Below are 18,467 nucleotides of genomic sequence, written 5' to 3'. Positions count from 1 at the left end.
CCCTCCATCCATCCCTCCATCCATCCCTCCATCCATCCCTCCATCCATCCCTCCATCCATCCCTCCATCCATCCATCCCTCCATCCATCCATCCATCCATCCGTCCATCCATCCATCCATCCCTCCATCCATCATCCATCCCTCCATCCCTCCATCCCCCTATCCCTCCATCCCTCTATCCCCCTATCCCTCCATCCCTCCATCCATCCATCCCTCCATCCATCCCTCCATCCATCCCTCCATCCATCCCTCCATCCATCCCCCATCCATCCATCCATCCCTCCATCCATCCCTCCATCCATCCATCCATCCATCCCTCCATCCATCCCTCCATCCATCCATCCCTCCATCCATCCCTCCATCCATCCCTCCATCCATCCATCCATCCATCCGTCCATCCATCCATCCATCCCTCCATCCATCATCCATCCCTCCATCCCTCCATCCCCCTATCCCTCCATCCCTCTATCCCCCTATCCCTCCATCCCTCCATCCATCCATCCCTCCATCCATCCCTCCATCCATCCCTCCATCCATCCCTCCATCCATCCCCCATCCATCCATCCATCCCTCCATCCATCCCTCCATCCATCCCTCCATCCATCCCCCATCCATCCATCCATCCATCCATCCATCCCTCCATCCATCCCTCCATCCATCCATCCATCCATCCATCCATCCCTCCATCCATCCATCCATCCATCCATCCATCCATCCATCCCTCCATCCATCCCTCCATCCATCCATCCATCCATCCATCCATCCATCCATCCCTCCATCCATCCATCCATCCATCCATCCATCCATCCATCCATCCATCCTTCCCTCCATCCATCCATCCATCCATCCATCCATCCATCCATCCTTCCCTCCATCCATCGTCACCCTAAGCCAGCACTCCCCCAGTGCAGCAGCCCCGCTTTGGGAGCTCCCACAGCCTGAAGAAGAGCAAAGCAATTCCAGAAACTCACTTTAAACAAGCCCAAATCTGTCCTGGGTGCGCTGCCAACTTCTCCTTGCACATTCCTGCTTTGTACAAAGGGAAATAAGAGCAAAATCTGGCCCCCGAATTGCCAACAGCTCTCTGAATGCTAATTTAGGCTTTTCAGATCCCCGAGTACGTACAAAAGCACAGCTCAGGTTTGAAAAAACAACCAGAATTGGCTTGAAAATGTCTGCACTCTCTTTTTTCTCCACGTTCCCCAGGCAGAGCACAGCTCCTCCCTATGGCCAAGGCTGCATCCCAGAGGAAAATCTGGATTTCACCTGTGCTCCAGCGTGGTGTTCTCCATCCAGCAGCTCCTCAGGGGCCAGCAGAGTTTCCCTGGGAAGCAGTTCCTGGTTTCAGGAGGAGCTGCAACCATCAGGGGTTTGTCACCTCTTGGTGAAGGGTTTTTCAGAGTTATTCCAGCCTGGCCGACAGAGCCCAAACATCCTCTGCCATATTCCCAAAGCCAGTGGGCAGCAGGCTGGGAAGTTTCTTTTACGGACTTCTAATTGTTTTTATTATTACCATGTACAGGCCTCATCCCTTTAGCACTTCATATCAGCAGTTATTTTAATTAAGCTTCCCCAAGTCATGATTTTCACTCAATTCAATCGTTTCACTGAACCAGTGCCAGCTCGTGCCTTTAAAAAATTGAAGAGCACCTCTTTGAGGTTTGCACAGCAGGCAGAAGCTCTGCAGCCGCCTCAGGACTGTCAGTCCAGACACAAACATTCACACTGTGGCAACAAAAATGCCCAGGAATTATTAAAATAATTAAAAATCCCAGGAATTTTATTGCACAGGACTGTAACCTGAGTGGCAATTAACCAGCAATTAATCACTTTGAAATATATTCACGTGGCCACTGCAGAATGGATCGATTGTTTTGAACATGGATTGATATTCTGAATTTGAAAACACTTGAAAGAGCCCCCAGCCCCAGTTGTTTCACATTTCTGTCCCATTTCTGCCACATTTCTGTCCCAGCCAGCCCTGCCTGGACAAAGGGAACCTTTCCCACTCTGTTTTGTGCTGCTGGCGTATTGGCTGTTACTCCTTGGGAAGGAGGGAACACTGACTGGAGCATTAAGATAAATTTTGGGGCCCCATTTGGAGGCTCTGAACACGTGCACGATGCACATTAACAAATACCTCATATTTTATCACCACACTTCCCCTTTCCCTGCTTATTTTGCCTTTCATTTTCTTCAGTGAATCGAATGGGGACAGAATATTCCGTTTCTGGGAGGGAACAAATGTCCCATCGAGCAAAACAGACACTTCTGGATGAACTTGTGCTCTCCAGACCAGTTCCTCCGCAGATAAATAAACCACAGAGAAATCTGGGTTATCAAGTAATTCTCATGGATAGGATAGACTAGAAATGGAAAATACAAAAGGAAAATTATCTCCAAGTATTTCAAAGTGACTGTGGAAGTAAACTGGCTCTGTGAAATGACAAGACACGCAACGATACTTTATTTAAATCCTGATTTTTATGTTTATTTATTAACAGCAAGCATTTAAACTTCCACGCCCTCGCCCTGTGTCCCTTTTTAAAATAATGTAAAAGAGGATTTTCCAAAGAACTTACAAAAAAAATATTAGAGGGGAGCAGGAAAGTGGGAAAGGTGCTCTCCCACAGGCTCACAGCTCCTTTTCCCAGCAGGTTTTTCTCTCTGTAGCACCCCGTGATCAAAATAAGAAGCAGACTGGCACCTTCCAGCCTGCAGAGAAACTCATTACACCGACAGATTTGCAGGATCCCATTATCAGGACTTATCAAATATCTGCATTTATATTGGAAAATAGGGAACTGCTGTCGAAAATCAGGGAGAGAAACCAGGACGGGAGGCATCTACCCCATGCAAAATTCAGGTTCTATTCCAGCAGACACATTTCTTTCCCTCTTTAGGGATGCAGACAAACAGCCCAGGCTCGTGGTGCGTCACACGGGGCGTGATTCAAGCCTGGCCACCAGAGGACAAGGTTTTCCTGCCTTTCTGTGGAGCAGGGAGGGAATAAAGGCACATTTTGTCTCACCTGACTGGGAACGGCTCCATGAGTTAATGGCTCTTGCTCTGAGCCAAGGGATTAAAGCTCCTCTGCTCTGCCAGATCTAAAACATGTTCAATACAGCAAATTTGTGATAGTTCTCACTCCCTCTGGGACTCTCCAGTAAAAGCTCTCCCTTCCCTCATTCCTTCAGAGTTCCCGACTCTTTTATCCCATTTTCCCAGGGGTTTTCTGGCAGGGGCTGCACTGAACCCCTCCTGGGTGCTCCTGTTTGAATCCAGGGAAAGAAAATGAGCCACGAAAACCAGGCTGGTGAAGCTTTTCTGAGCCAGCAGAAACCCAGGGATGACTCCCCATCATCATTCCCACATGGAATTTGAATTTTCCAACACTTTCTTGGTCTCCAGATTCCAGGACACCCCAACAACCGGCTGCAGCCCTGACTTGGGGATGTTTTAAGCCAAACTCAGTCAATGACTGATACCTGGACTGGTGGTTGGTGCTGAGCTCTGCTCCTGCTGTGCCTTCACACCCTGCCCTCGCTGTCCTGGGCATGCCAGGAGCGTCCTGAGGGATCAGCCACCATCCCCTGGGCAGTTTCACCTGGAGGGAAATGTCCCTGCCAGGGCAGGGTGGGTGGGATCAGCCTCAAGGTCCCTGCCCACCCAACCCAACCCATCCCATGGCAGCAGCCTTCGATCGCACAGATTCCAAACAAGGGGACCAAAATCAGCGATGAGCCTCTTCCGAAAATCTCTCAGAGATGGGAGAACGACCCCCAGGCTCTCCTGATCCTTCCCCCAGGACAGCAGAGCTCCGTCGGTGTCAGAGGAGCAGGAGGATCCCCCTGAGCCCCCATCCCGCAGCTCCCAGCAGGGCAGGCAGGGAGAGGGGAGCTGTAAATCCTCTCCTCAGGCAGAACTAATCTCTTTTAATCTGCTCTCTTTATGGCACCTCTCTTGGCTGACAGAACTGCGATTTATGGACTGTCAGCCGAGTCCACAAGGCCAATATCTTCCTCCAGGAGTTCCCTTCCTGCAGTGGCCAGCGAGGGGATTTAAAGGCAGCATTTCACTCTCTGGAGCCTCAGAGCTGCACATCAGCAGCGGCGTTCTAAAGCAATAAAAATGTACATTTATCTGGCAAATTAATAAAAAAAATTAGGGCACCGCTTTGCCGGAGTGATTCTCCTGCAAGGAAAGTGGAGCACGGCGTGGAAAAGTACAGCTGGGAGCTGGGGGGAGCTGCTGGTGACCCCGTGCCAGAGGCGGGGACCTGCACCACTCCATTCTTTATCCAAGTTATTAGGGGTATTCCCCTGATGCAGGGTGAGACACAGACATCATCCCAGGGCTCTGTGCCACTTCAGTCCCCAGCTCCCACTTTACTGACTCCCTCCCCAGGGAAGAGCTGTGTGCTTTTTGTGCAGCAGTTACATTCAAAGAGGAGAGGCCCTCGAAGATTCAGATGGATAAAAATAATTACCTTTGATTCTGAAAATCAATAGCTTTTTTTTTTTTTTTTTTTAACCAAGCTGGCAAGGCTGCGTCCAACTAATTAGTTAAGGAAAAAATTATTGCTGTAAGATTAGTACTTAAATGTCTCCAATAAGATATTCATTGGCATAATATTGAGGGGGCAGTTGGGAAGTATTAACTGACTTAGCGCAAACAGATTGAAAAAACAATTATTCTGGCCTGAAGGGAGTCAACAAGAGATGGAGGGAGACTTTTTATGTGAGCGTGGAGTGACAGGACAAGGGGAACTGCTTCACAGGGCCAGGGGACAGGGATGGAGGGGATACTGGGAAGGAATTCCTGGCTGGGAGGGTGGGCAGGCCCTGGCACAGGGTGCCCAGAGCAGCTGTGGCTGCCCCTGGATCCCTGGCAGTGCCCAAGGCCAGGCTGGACACTGGGGCTTGGAGCAGCCTGGGACGGTGGGAGGTGTCCCTGCCATGGCAGGGATGGGGCTGGATGGGCTTTAATGTCCTTCCAAACCATTCCATGATTCTGTGACTTTACAGACCAAAACTGAGTTCCAGCCAGCCCGAGTCACTGACTGGGGGTCACACAGACCATCTGCAGCAGAGGCAAAAGCAGCACCAACATTTCCCAGACCAATTCAGTCTTTAAGCAGCTCATCCCTCCTCTCCCCATCCCCTGAGCCGTTCTTTCAGCACCACAGGACAGAGGCTGGAATTTCAACGCAGTCCCACCCCGTGTTCAGCATCCCACCCCGGAGGATTCCACTGCCTTAATCCGAGCGGAGCCACGCACACGAGCAGCTGCAGAACTGCTCCCCGGGTGAGAAATATTTCAAAATACACCCCCTGCGAGGGGAGCAGCCTCTGCTCCCCCCCCCCCCTTTCCCCCTACATGTGTATTTTGCATCTGTAAACCATAAACATATGATAAAAGCTCTGCAAACCCCGGCGGAGCTCGGAGGCAAAACCGATCTGTTTTGCTCTGCCAGTTTGAAAATGGTTTTCTTGATGAAACTCATGAGTCTGCTGGAGACTGAGACACAGATGGATGAGCTGAGCATATGATAAACCTGCTGCATGAGTTTGTAGTTAATTGCCCATCATCTTTTTTGTCTCCCCATAAAACATTTCACGCCCACCTCGCAAAGGAAAGGTAACCCGAGTGTCAGAAGCCATTTGTCTCCTGAGCTTTCCCTGCTGCACTCCCCGAGCTCTCTGGTGCTGAGAGCCCTGCAGACAAGACAAATCTGCTGAACCCTTTTACAGATGAAGCACGCTGCATCTTTTATCAAATGATCTCCATTCTCTAATGAGAAGAAACACCTCCCAGAGTCATTTGCATGCTAATATCTTTATTTCTAAAACAATAAGCTGGCTGGGACTCTCGGAGCTGCCAGTCAGCACAGGCACCGCACTTCCATGAGAAAAGGGGGGAGAGAGGCCAAGAAACCAAGTCCCTTCCCCTGGGCACGGAGGGGGCTTTGGGCTGAGCACGAAGAGGGGCAGAGGGGACCAGGACAGGAACCACTCCCTGGGTGGGGGAATCACTGCTGGGCTGGGCAGGGCCAGCAGCTGGACTGGGTGATCCCTGGGGGCCCTTTCAGCTCCGGGTGTTTATAGAATCTCCCACTGGTCTGGGATGTTAAAGATCATTTGTTCCACCCCAGCCATGGCAGGGACACCTCCCCCTGCCCCAGGCTGCTCCAAGCCCCAGTGTCCTGCCTGGCCTTGGGCATTCCAGGGATCCAGAGGCAGCCACAGCTGCTCTGGGCACCCTGTGCCAGCCTCCTCACCCTTCCAGGGAAGGATTTCATCCCAACATTCAATCTAAACCTGCCACTCTCAGCTTTAAACCATTCCCCCTTTCCTGCCGCTCCGCACTCCTCTCCATCTTTCCTGCATTTCTCCATTTTTTCTCGTATCCTATTTTCCATCCTGGCCTGCCCTCGGGGCTCTGTTGGGGAAGCCCCGGGGTGCCAGGCAGGTGGAGCTGGCCCTGCAGGTCGCCCCAGAGCTCCTCACACCTGCACACCACCCGTACATTCCCCTCTCCCTCCTTTTTGATTTTCACCGGGGGACAAAAGCCTGCAGGAGCAGGTCATTCCAGGGCAGCAGTGACAAAGACAAAGCGCTGTCAGCTCTGAACCTGCCCTCGAGAAGCTCTCCTGGTGCCGTGCCAGGGTGCCGCAGCTCGGGGGCAAACAGTGTCACTGTGCCGGGGTGTTGGGGCATCTCCTGCCTCCCCACGCCTCTGCCCGTCCGAGCTGAGCGATCCTGCCGGGCAGCGCTCACTGAGAAAAGGGGAAAAGGGGAGAAAACAAAAGTCTTCTCTGCACTGAGTCAATTCAAACCAAAAGGAAACCTTTCCTCCATCAGAGCAGCGCTGCCAAAGCCCTGAGGAAACCCCCAAACCCTTCAGCGGTGGCAGAACTTCCCAGGAAACTTTTCCCGAGCAGTGGGACGTTGGAGGAGGAAGGAGCAAAGCCCAAGGGGCAGTTAAAGGAATTGGCCCCACTTTCCCCCGTTCATGGCCCTGGTTTCCAGGATTTGAATCTCCGGCAGGGAGCTGTTCCCTGCCGGGAGCAGCAGAGCAGAGGAGCTGCCAGCACAGGCCTCCTGGCTCCTGGAAAGCTGCTGGGAACACGGAGGTCTCTGCCCAACACCGAATTTCAGGATTCGCCGAATACCAGCAGAAAGGGCTCGGGGGAGAGGAACAAACTCGGCCAACATCCCCGTGCAGCCTCTGCTGAGGCGTTGACAACAACACAGACAGCACAGGTGGGACCTGGACTTATTACATCGGGTCCTGTATTTACAATACTGATTTTACTTTGTTCTATTTGTAATATTGATTCTATTTTGTTATATTTATAATACTGATTCTATTTTGTTATGTTGGCAGCTCCCCAGAGGGAATCACACAAAGTCTTCACCTTGCTCATGAAGCCGGCATTTTTTTCTGTCTGTGCACGCACAACCAACATTTGGTTGATTCTGGTGATGTGTTTATGGGTTTGTGTCCTTACATCTCTCAGTGCGTTAAAACTGCGCATTTGCGCTCCCTGTTTGAAATATCACCTCTTTGTTTCTTGGTTTGGTTTTTTTTTTAGCCTGAAATGTAGTTTTTACTCCATGAAAATATAAAAGAATATTATACAAAGGTAAAAACTGTATTGATCCAAGACTATGACTAAGTTACAAGCACTTGAGAAGTGATGGCAATGATTAAAACCACTCCTGTCCTGATAGAAGGTCAAGAATGGAAATAATCTTGTTAGCAATGGATTAGAAGGCCTCTCCCTCTCTCAGGTTTCTGTGGAAGTGCCTCAGGGATGCCCGTTTTTCCCTCTGGACCTGGGAAGAGCCATTCCACACGCTCTGTTTTTCTTTCTGACTGCATTAAAACAAACACTCCGGGGAGGGAGGTTTTCCCCATCTCTTTCAGAAGGCTGCCACCATATGGGGGATTGGTTTTAATACAAGGCTTGGTCTGGGGCTTTGCAGGCCCAGCTTTGCTGGAGCCTCAGCCCAGCCTCGGGAAGGAGAGGGAACACCAGGAGGGGAACAGCACCGGGAATCGTGACACGGAAACGCAATCCCTCTGTCCCGCAAAGGGCTGGCATCACCTTCCCCTTTAAAAATCAATTCAACATTTCGTCGTTTTCATTGGTGTTTCAGCCATTTGTGGGGATTTGGAGCTGCAGCATTCCAGTTCTGCTGGAGGTGGAGGATCCTTGGCACTGACTCCATTCCCTCATCCTGTCACCTGCTCCGTGGACGGTGTCCCTGCCCGTGGCAGGATGGAACCGGATCAGCTTTAAGGTCCCTTCCAACCCCAACCAGTGTGCCACTGAGTCATTCTATGGAAAAACGGACTCACCTGCCCGACAGGAGAGTGAAGATGGGTCCAGAGGAGTGGCATTCCCGGTCCACAGACAGCCCTGGGCGAGCAGTGAAAGCTCTTACTCTGAGAATAAACACAATCCAAGGTAAAACACATCGTCTTTCCACGGGAATTCAAAATTAGGATAAAGAAAATGAGAGCAGGGGAAATGAGGGAAGCACAAAGCCTTTTGTTGCATTAGAATTTCTCCACCACATCTTCCACTATTCCACACTGGAGCACATCATGAAGGACTACCCCCGAAACAGGACTTGAATTTGATAAATAAAATAAATCCCCACCTCTCAGTGGAACAGATTAAGCCAGAGATTCTTCCTATCAAGCCATAAATGTCACGTGAAGATCAAGTTCCCATCTCACAGAAGTGTTTGTTCAACAAAGCCCAGCAGGGCCTTCCCAGGGAGCTTAAACAGAGCAAGAGCCTGCAAATAATCCTGCTCTCAAATTTCATTCCTCTCACACACGGGGCAGTGCCACAGCCCTTCCCTTGTCCGGACCAGCACAGAGCACTGCTGAAGGCCAGGGCTGACCCTGGGACAGGTCATTTCCAGGAATATTTGCCCTGCAGACAATTCCCAGCATTATTTGCCTCACAGCCCTGTGTCTGTGCAGGGCAAACCTCGGGGCACCTCTGGGGTTGCAGAGGTGCCTCTGGAACAAGAATTTCCAGACTGCCTTGAGCAAAAGTCTGAGTAACCCAGACCCTGGCACTCTCAGGCCACCAAGTCTTTTGCAAAACAAGGATCCATAAATTTTTCCATGCAAGCACCACTCTGTATGTGGAGGGATTTATGAGGAAGCCCAGCCTTTGGGAATCCAATTCTCTCTCCTTTACCGTTCTCCCCAATGTTCAGAGAGTGATGAGGAACGTGGAGTTTGAGGCAGGAACACGGACAAACACAGGAACTGGCCTCAGAGTGAGGAAAACGTGGGCTCACATCACCCCCGGCTCAATCCTGGAGCTCTTCTGGATGCAGAGTGACCACAGCAGGATAAAAGTGATGCCTTAATCTGAAAAATTCATTCCTTTGGGCACTATTATATGAATGGGGAGGTATTTTTTTTTTTCCTACCCCTTTCTTGGCCCAGCCAGCTGTTGGAAATAAAGTGTTGTAGCTCTTCCTGGGGCTCCCTCTGGCTCTAAGCACACGTTGGAGGAGATATTTCTGTGGCTGTACGGAAAAGCATTTCCTGTCCACTGGAACTGGTCTCCATTGATCCCCACAGCTGAGAACATGGCCCTGTTCTCCCTCAGCTCCTTTTCCCTTCCTGCCACACACACCTGGAGGTTTCTGTCCGCAGCAGAATCCTGCCTGGCCCTCTCAAATGTCAGGGATTTTTATTTTATTCCTACAGTGCCACTGGCTTTTACCAACAATTACGTCCCAGCCTGAGGGGGTTTTTTTGCCTCATAAATTCAAAGTTTGCTTTCCTAGCGGATATGGAATTTGTGTGCAGTCCTACTCTGGAATAGAAGACAATAAAAGTAATAAATTCAATGTATTCAGCTCATTTTACCTGGATCTGGCTGTACCAGTTCCCTCAAAGCCTGGTGCTGTTGGAACATTCCGCTGATGCCTCCACTGCAGTCAGCGGGGGGGAAAAGGAGGGGAAAACAAGGAAAAGAGGTCTTTTTAATATATATTTTAATGTATTGTCCAAGGCCAAGGAATGAGCTGAGTGTGCACAGCTCCCTGCTGGACTCCAGCAGCTGGGATACAGAGCTGTGCACCTCCTGGGCCGCACAAACTCGTGGCTTTCCCACGCACACAAACGAGCATTTTACCACAGAGCAGCTCCTGATGCCAGGGAAACTGGAAAGATAAGGAGGGAGAGGAGAAGTTATTACATTTAAAATGTTATCATTAGCAACAACAGCTTAAAAAAAAAATAAAACAATCATCGACTCCTGCCTGCCACATTCCCTTCCCACTGCCCTCAGATCCAGCAAATATTCCGGATGGGCCCGGCCACCGTGGAGCTTAAATGAGGTTTTCTCTGCAGTAAGTGTTTATTTCACTCTCCATAAAGTAAAAGGCACCACAGTTTAGAAATAATGCCTTCCCAGCCCTGAGTATTATGGGGAACCCATTATTTTTATTGCTTGCCGTGTAAAGGATATTTCATATTTAGGGAACGGAGCTGCTCCCAAATAAATAAGGAGGTGGGAGCTGGATAAAAGGCTCGGTGCAAAATACCCATACAATTATCAGGCAGGCAGTGCAGGAGTCCATTGTACCTGCTCCCAGAAGTTTTATAGCCCTGAGAACAATCCCTCATTTGCATGTGCAATTACTGCAATTGCATTTGCAGTTACATCAATTGTCCAATTACATCAGCTGCGTTTCCAATGAGCTAAAAGGAAAAGAGAAAAGGAAAGCGCACACTGCTCTTTGCTGTAATAAAAATGTAATTTGCATCCACAGAAAAAAAAAGATTTCTGTTTGCTGGGAGATGAAATTAGACTACCTTGGGGTATTTTGCTTTTCTTGCATGAAGCCTAAATATTTCTGTGATATTAAAAAAAAAAAGGTTGGAGTTGTTTGATAACTTGAGACTGCACAGTAATTTCTTCTCTTGGGCCACTGTAATTACTGTGCAGTTTTTCATTGTCATCGGAGAAATTATTTTACATTTAGAATTAATAGGACACAGTCTTGGGGCCAGTTCCTTTAAAGCTTTCTTTTCCTAATAACTTAGAACATTAGGAGCCACATATATTCCATTTCTCAGGAAAGTGCAAATAAAAGAAGTCCAAGTTCCAAGCCAGAATTCTCTTCCCAGCATTAGCAGCATCTGCTCTTTCTAATAACTCCACAGGTGGCAGGAAATCCCTTAATCTGCTCATCACCAATTTCCACGTGTGAAATGAGACCCCCTGAAAGTGCAGTAACAATCACAAAAATATAGAAATGGAATCCTGGATTTTTTTTTTCAAGTGCATGCAGCATTTCCAGGATTTTCAGCTCTTACTTTTTAGCAGTTTAAGAATATAAAGTTTTGCCTTTTTTTTTTTTTTCCATATTTTTTGCTGCATAAAGGCTGTGATTTTCCCTGTGCTGCAGATTTGGGCATCAGCAGAGAGGGATTCCAGTGAGATGTTCCCAAGCCTCTCCTCAGCTTTGGTCTCCCCATCCTGGCGTTGAGGTTGTGCAGGGGACAGGGCTGGGTGCTGCAGGGCCACCCTGGGCCCTGGAAATCCCTTGATTTGGGGGGTTTTTTGTGGTTTTTTGCTAAACCCATGACCCATTAAAGCCCCTCAGTCGTGAGCAGGTGGAGGTGACGTGTCCAGATGTGGCCAAACCACCATCCATGTGCATCTGAACCTGAAGATCCATGAAGAATTTCCAGCAGGGGATGCTGAAACCCCTGTGCAGGTCCTGCTCCCACCCCTACAGCATCCCGGGATGAAATCCCTCTAACCCCACATCAAATTCTAAACATTTAAAAAGAAGATAAATCTGCTTTGCTAGACGAATGTTGCACCTGGGGGAAGCGGAGCCTGCTCTCTCCTGAACAAAACAGCAACAAAACCCACCCAGGAGCTGATTTGCTTTTCCTCTCCTCGGAGACAGATGGGAATAACGCTGTGGAAGGGAGGAGCCGGGTGTGGGTGTCATCTGTGCGTGGCTAAATTCGGGTTCCTGGTTACATCAGCCTCAGCAGGGCAGAGAGGCTCTCTCTGCTGCCTCTACACCTCCAGGCAGGGGAAGCAGAAAGGTGATTCGGCACTGCCAGAGCCTCCCCAGGCTTCGGCACTCTTAGACAAACACACATTCGTTAAAATGGCCCGAAAAACTGACTGCTGCAAAAGCTAGAAAAGCTTTTTTAATTGTTAGTTCAGGCCCAGAATTAAATGAATTTTCCTCTGCCACTGAGGAAAAAACAAGAATGAAAATGTTGACCTCCTGTCAGTTGCGCAGTTGTAACCTCGGCAGAAGCTGCTCAGTCCCTGGCTCAGGGATTTTCTCCTCCTGCACAGTGTTCATCTGGTATTATTTTAATGCATTGTTACCTTTCATGTTCGCTGCTTTCAGATGTACTTTTCTCTTTCCATTACATAACAGCACACGCTGAAGGGAAACAGAAGGCAACAGCAAAACCAGATTTGCTACCAAAGCTCAGCTATTCCCATTCAAAAGCTGCTCCCCTCACACACCTCAACGAGCTCCGGTCTGGAGACCCCATTCAAACCATGAATTAGACCTCGGGAGGAAGTTTTTCACTGGTGAAAATGTTTTACTCACTGTGAAATAACTTTCCTTTTACTCTGAAGCCATTGAGAGTGGCGGGATGGAACAACTCCCACTTGCTGCGGAGAAACCGGGAGCTCTTGGTCTCGGCTGAGCCCCCTAAGTGGAGTTTGTGAGCACTTGAAGTAATTTTTGCACTTCAGCTGTGCTGGAGAGGTTTCCAAAGAACCCTTTATTAATGGTGAGAGTGTCCCTGTGCCCTCTTCAGGCGCTGAGGATGGTGCTCCACACGCCAGCGCTGGCCCTGGCTCTCTGGAGATGCTCAGGGTGCAGCTTCCTTCCCTGAAGAGCAGGAAAAAAAAACCCTCAGCACAAAAGAGTTAATGCCAGAACATCTTTATTCTTAGTCTGACAAAGGTCCTGAGGAGCAAAAATCAGTTTTTACACAAGAAAACGGGGCAGGTCTGGATGGATTTCTGAAAACAATCGTTTCTCCTGGTGATAACATTCATTCTTGTCTCTAGCCGCATTTTGTTTTCATGTGTAATTTGTGTGTAACCGTATACAGGGCTGAGATTTCAAACCTAGACAGCAAATGTTATAAATGAAGACCTTCACAGAAAAAAAAGAAATCCAGCAGCAAAGTGCTTTAATTTGTGTTTGCCACTTCTGGGAACAATTACTGCGGGATGAATGCCTGGCTCCTTCTGTCAGGGAAACTTTGCTATTAATTCCTCAGCCTGAGAACAATTCTCCACTTAGCAAAGAGCTTTGGGGTATTAGAGCTGGGACAGCAGCTTTACAGCGAGCACCCACAAAGGATGGGCCAGCAGAGTTGTTGGGTGTTTGCTTGGGAGATGGAAACCCATCCCAGAGCCAAGCCCAGTCATGGTAAACATCACCTGAAATTCATTTGCATCTCACTGCACAGTATCATTTTCATTTACTTCCCTCGCCCAACCCTCCTCTCCCCCTTCCCCTTCACATCACCAGCTGCTTCCACCCCAACATTTGGGCCCCGCACCAGGTCGGTGTTTGAACCCCTCATGGGTTAAACGCTCTTTCTGGTTCCACAGTGACAGAAGACTCCAAAGACAAACTCTAGAAACCACTGAGAGCTCTTGGGACTAAAATAAGGTGGTCCTTATTTTACTGTGAAATTCACTTTATGAGCAGCAATATAGAGGGGAGGTATTTAATTAAATAGCAAAGCTTCTCTAGACATTAAACATTTGGCCTTGAGCAAATTACCTGGATAAACTCAGACCCAGCGTGGGAGAACTGGGCTGACACGTAAACCCACAGTGCAGTGTAGGAAACAACCTGGAAAATCAAGAGTTCAGTATTAAATGTACAGCCTTGTCCAGCACTGAAGGTTTAAACACAAATCACGTGGAACATTTATGGCTGCATGGACCAAGCTCTTGGAGGATTTCTTATCTCTGACTCGGTTTCAGCAGCACTAAACGAAGGAATGTTTAGTGATGAATTAAACATTTGTAGAAAGGAAGGAGTTTAAAATGCTCTGCATTAAGAACTTAAGTTGACCATTCCCTTTTCTTGCCCTCTGCCTTATGAGCTCTCTTATTGGAAAAACAGATTTCCATTAATAAAATGAATTTATTTCAATCTGCCTGTTGAGCAAGAAAAAAAGCTTTGTGCAACTCCCAGCTGTGGCTTTGAGATACTGCTGCTCCCCAGTTCTTGGCAACTTCTCCCTTATTAACATGCCTATTTTTATACTATTTGGATCATATTTGTATAATATTTTCATGGTGTCTCAGTGTCACAGTGTTCTGGGGGTGCCCTGCAGAGGTTTGGTGAGCTCTGTTGCGTTTGTAGCTTCTTTTCTCACGTTTTTTTGATCCTCAGAGCTGCTCGAGGTCATCCCCGAGCACAGAAAGCTGAGCTGGGTGCTGAGATTGTTTGCCAAAAATAAATATCGGCAAGAGCTGAAGAGACATCCACGGGTCTCGGGGCTCCAGGGAAAGGGAGGGCCTGGTTATTTACTGTACAACCCACAGGGGCAAAAGTGGACACACATCAGCCAAACCTTCCCTTCACCAGCTCCCGCAGAAGAATTTTCCAGGCAAATCCCAGAAAAAAAAATAATTATGGAAATTGCTTCTCCTACCGCAGCACGAGGAAAATGCAAAGCCTGTGTTGCCCCATCCAACTGGTAGTGACAACTTTAGCGCCCAAAAATAAGTTGTGAAAAAGGAGGGAAGGGAGGAGCCATCTGAGCTGACTTACGTGAGCGCTTTTTTTGGCTCGGAACAGGAATTATCGCCAACAATCCCCCACACTCTGACAGCCAAGGCCACAACAACCTGCAAAACAAAGCACAGTGACACACATTGAGGCTTCCTAAGAATCTGTGAAGGAAAAAACTGTGGCACATCCACTGGCCCGAGTGGAATCTCGCTGCTGTCCTTCGTCCGGCAGTCGGGTGTTTGCGTCACCCCAGAACTCGGAGCACGCACCAGGAGAGGCAAAGCCCGACAAAACCGATTTCCCATCTTTGGCTGGAGCTCTTTGTGGTTCTTTTTGCTGGGTTTGAAGGCAGACACTGAGCCGGGTTTGTCCAGCCCCACCACCCTGTCACCTTCACTCCCAAATCCAGCCGCTCCTGATGGATGCGGGACACCCGCCTCTCCCAGGAATCCTCTCCCAAACACGGAGATCAGAGACACTCCGAGTGCTTAATTTGCCTTTTCGTGGCGGTTCATCGCTTCTTTCTCCCTCCTTTTAATCAGCACTTCGCTCCCCTCAGTCTCGGTGCTTCGACAGCGCCGCTTCATTCAGCAGAACCCCCAAGCCCCCCTCGCTTCCCTGTGATCTGCAACTTCACAATACATATGCAAATGAAATTAGCGCTGGCAAAAATAATTATAGTTGCTCATGGGAGGATTAATAACTGAAGCCTGCCCTGCTTAAGCTGGGGTTTAATTCTGTTATAGGCGCTGAAAGAAGTTAATTCTGCGTTCAGTGTTGTGTGTGGCAGTTCAGAGGTGCGGAGTGAACGCAGAGGTAATTAAGGGAACGGGAGAGGAGGGGGTGTGGGGATACATCCCTGAGTCTCGTACACAGAAAATCACCGAATCACAGAAAAGGTTGGGCTGGAAGGAGCCTAAAGACCCATTTAGTTCCAGCCCCATTCCATGCTCAGGAAGTGTTCCACTAGAACAGGTTAATCAGAGCTCCATCCAGTATACAACAACAACAAAAATTGCATATATAGATACATACATATATAAATAAATATATTAAAATCCACTAGAGATAATTAGCTGGTGGAAGAATGAACATCTCGACCCTTTTCTCCTGGATACACCCCGCCGCCATCCATCATCTGAGAGGGAGCAGGATTGACTCATTCCTACCAGGTGTAATGATGTTGCATAAACCGTGCCCTCGGGCTGGGAGTATTTAATAAAAGAACAAGCTCCTTTTTATACAACATTTGTGGGAACAAATCAAATTTAGAGCGGGCTGTAAATCCCTCCCTCGTTACAGCATCGCTCTGCTCTGGCTGGGGAAAGAGAGACAGGAAGGAATCACAAAAAAAAAGCAGGAATCCAGCAGCAATGGCAGGGAACACAAAGGACGGGGCGCTGCCCTCCCATCCCACGGGAATTCTCCTCCTTGGGAAGAGCTGGGCTGGGAAAATTCTTCTATCCTTTCTCCCCATCCTCCGCCAGCACCGAGACAGTGAGCAGAGCCCCGGCCCAGCCAGTGGCCCAAATAAATCCCTGCCCAGGTGAGGAGCAGGGAAAGCCCCCAGATCGCAGGGATTAAGCACCTTAGAGGCTGAAATCCCCCGGCTTTATCTGCCTGTTTACAGCCCTGATGAGCTGGATTAGCCGAGTGCAAGCCGTGGCTACAACAGCTGCTTTTCACCTAGGATTAGCATAAAAATCAATCAGCCCACCTTCCGGAGCCAGCCAACTCAAACTGGGAGAGTTCCAATAAAAACAACAGCCAGGTGGAAAATATGAAAGTTTTATGGAGCCAAGGAACACACGTCCAGGTTGGACATTACCTGCTGCAGGCGTGTGCTCGCATTTGTTTTAAACCCACAATTTAGTGCTTGTTCCAGGACTGAAATGAGGCAAAGCTGATGTTATTTGATTAATTGGCACCTTGATTTTAAATTGCTGCACACTTTTGAACACGTTAAGCTTTCCAGTGTTTCACCAGAGATGATATTTACCGCACCAAGCTGCTGTTTTCGCTGTGATGTCTTCTGGAAAAACACACTTCATTAGTGGTTAGGACATGTCATTAATGCCCACGGAAAGGGTCTCAGAAACATCCTCACGAACACTCCACAGGCATTCCAGAGTCATTTCAAATCATTGATTTGGGCTCTTCTTTATGGTCAGTGTCAGGGTTGAAATAAAGGGAAGAACATCATCAATAATCCAGCCATGACCTCCCTCCCAGAGAACAACTCCTGCCCGACCTCCCCTCCAGCCCTGCCCTGTGGCGCTGCGAAGCAGCTCTCAGGAAATCCGGGGATGGGGCTGACAAATGTGGGAGATGGGAAGAGGTTTCCCTGCTCACTGCTGGCCTCCCCGTGGCCTCAGACACATCTCTGGGGAGCAGGAGGGGGATCTGCCAGGGGCTCTCCACCCATCCTGAGGACATTTCCATGTCGCAGGCAGGTGTGACAGCACGAGGGGATGCTCATCCCTGCAGCCCTGGCCAGGAGGGGAGGCAGGATCCAGCCTGGAGCAGCCTGGGACAGTGGGAGGTGGCCCTGCCATGCCAGGGGTGGCTCTGGGTGGGATTTCAGGTCCTTCCAACCCAAACCATTCTGGGAGAGTTTCTTCCTTTCTCACCGACAGAGAAATGCCAGTCTCCCCCCCGGGCTCAGCAGACACTCGCAATCCTCTCCTACGTCCCTCCCTTTGAGTCCAGGCCCTTCCCAGAGCGATGAGAGGCTCAGCCAGGTCACTCTGCCCGCCGGGACAATGCCAAACTCCAAAGGCAAGAGGCCAATGGATGACTTTGCTTCCCTCAGAGCCAGCTCACCCTGCCAGGGCAGGAGACTCCTTTCACTGCTAATTGAGCTGGAGGTGTGTCATTTACTCTGCCTTTAGCAGATTTTGCCAATATCCATTAATGAGCATAACTTCAGAGCTCATTTCTGCCTCAGACACCCAGATTGATTCCTGAACACAAACCCACCAGCTATCTGACAGCACTTAATTGCTTCTTCCTTTTTTTCTCCCCCCACAATATAGTAAAAATGTTTTCCTCACTTTTATTTTTAAAGCTGGAACTTAAAGGAATCCCAGAACATGCCGACATCCTTTCATTGTCCGTCATCAGCAGCCACTACATTTCATTTATTTATTCCTCACCTCCCTGTCAAACAAATGCACCTTCACAGTTTCCTGCATTTATGAGGACAAACTCAAAATGATTTCCTCGGTTTTCCACGTGGCTTTTCTCATGGTTAATTTGCTCAGACTTTCAGACAAAAACACCTGCATTTATCTCCTCTGGCCAGGTGGAAGGTACTTATCCAACTATGCATAAAATAAACAAACATACCCATCGCTGCCTGAGGAAAAAATGTTCTTTATAACACAACTTCCAAATGGCTGAAGATGCTCGAGAAAAGACTTTTGAAATAAACACAATCACGTGATATTTTTGTATCGTAACGTGACCAGCAGGCCCAAAAGCTGATCTTTGATATCATCTGATGCTGTTTGTAGAGAAAACAGCCCTGAATACAATCCCAGGATCGCTGAGGTTGGGAAAGACCTCCAGGACCACGGAGTCCCCACCTTGTCACCAGCCCAGAGCACTGAGTGCCACCTCCAGGCATCCCTTGGACACCCCCAGTTTGAGACTCACAGGCTCCACATG

The sequence above is a fragment of the Chamaea fasciata genome, unplaced genomic scaffold (assembly GCF_029207755.1).
Source record: "Chamaea fasciata isolate MVZ Bird 193981 ecotype frontalis unplaced genomic scaffold, bChaFas1.0.hap1 SCAF_13, whole genome shotgun sequence".
Classification (NCBI taxonomy): domain Eukaryota; kingdom Metazoa; phylum Chordata; class Aves; order Passeriformes; family Sylviidae; genus Chamaea; species Chamaea fasciata.
Note: the sequence above shows the minus strand (reverse complement) of the source record.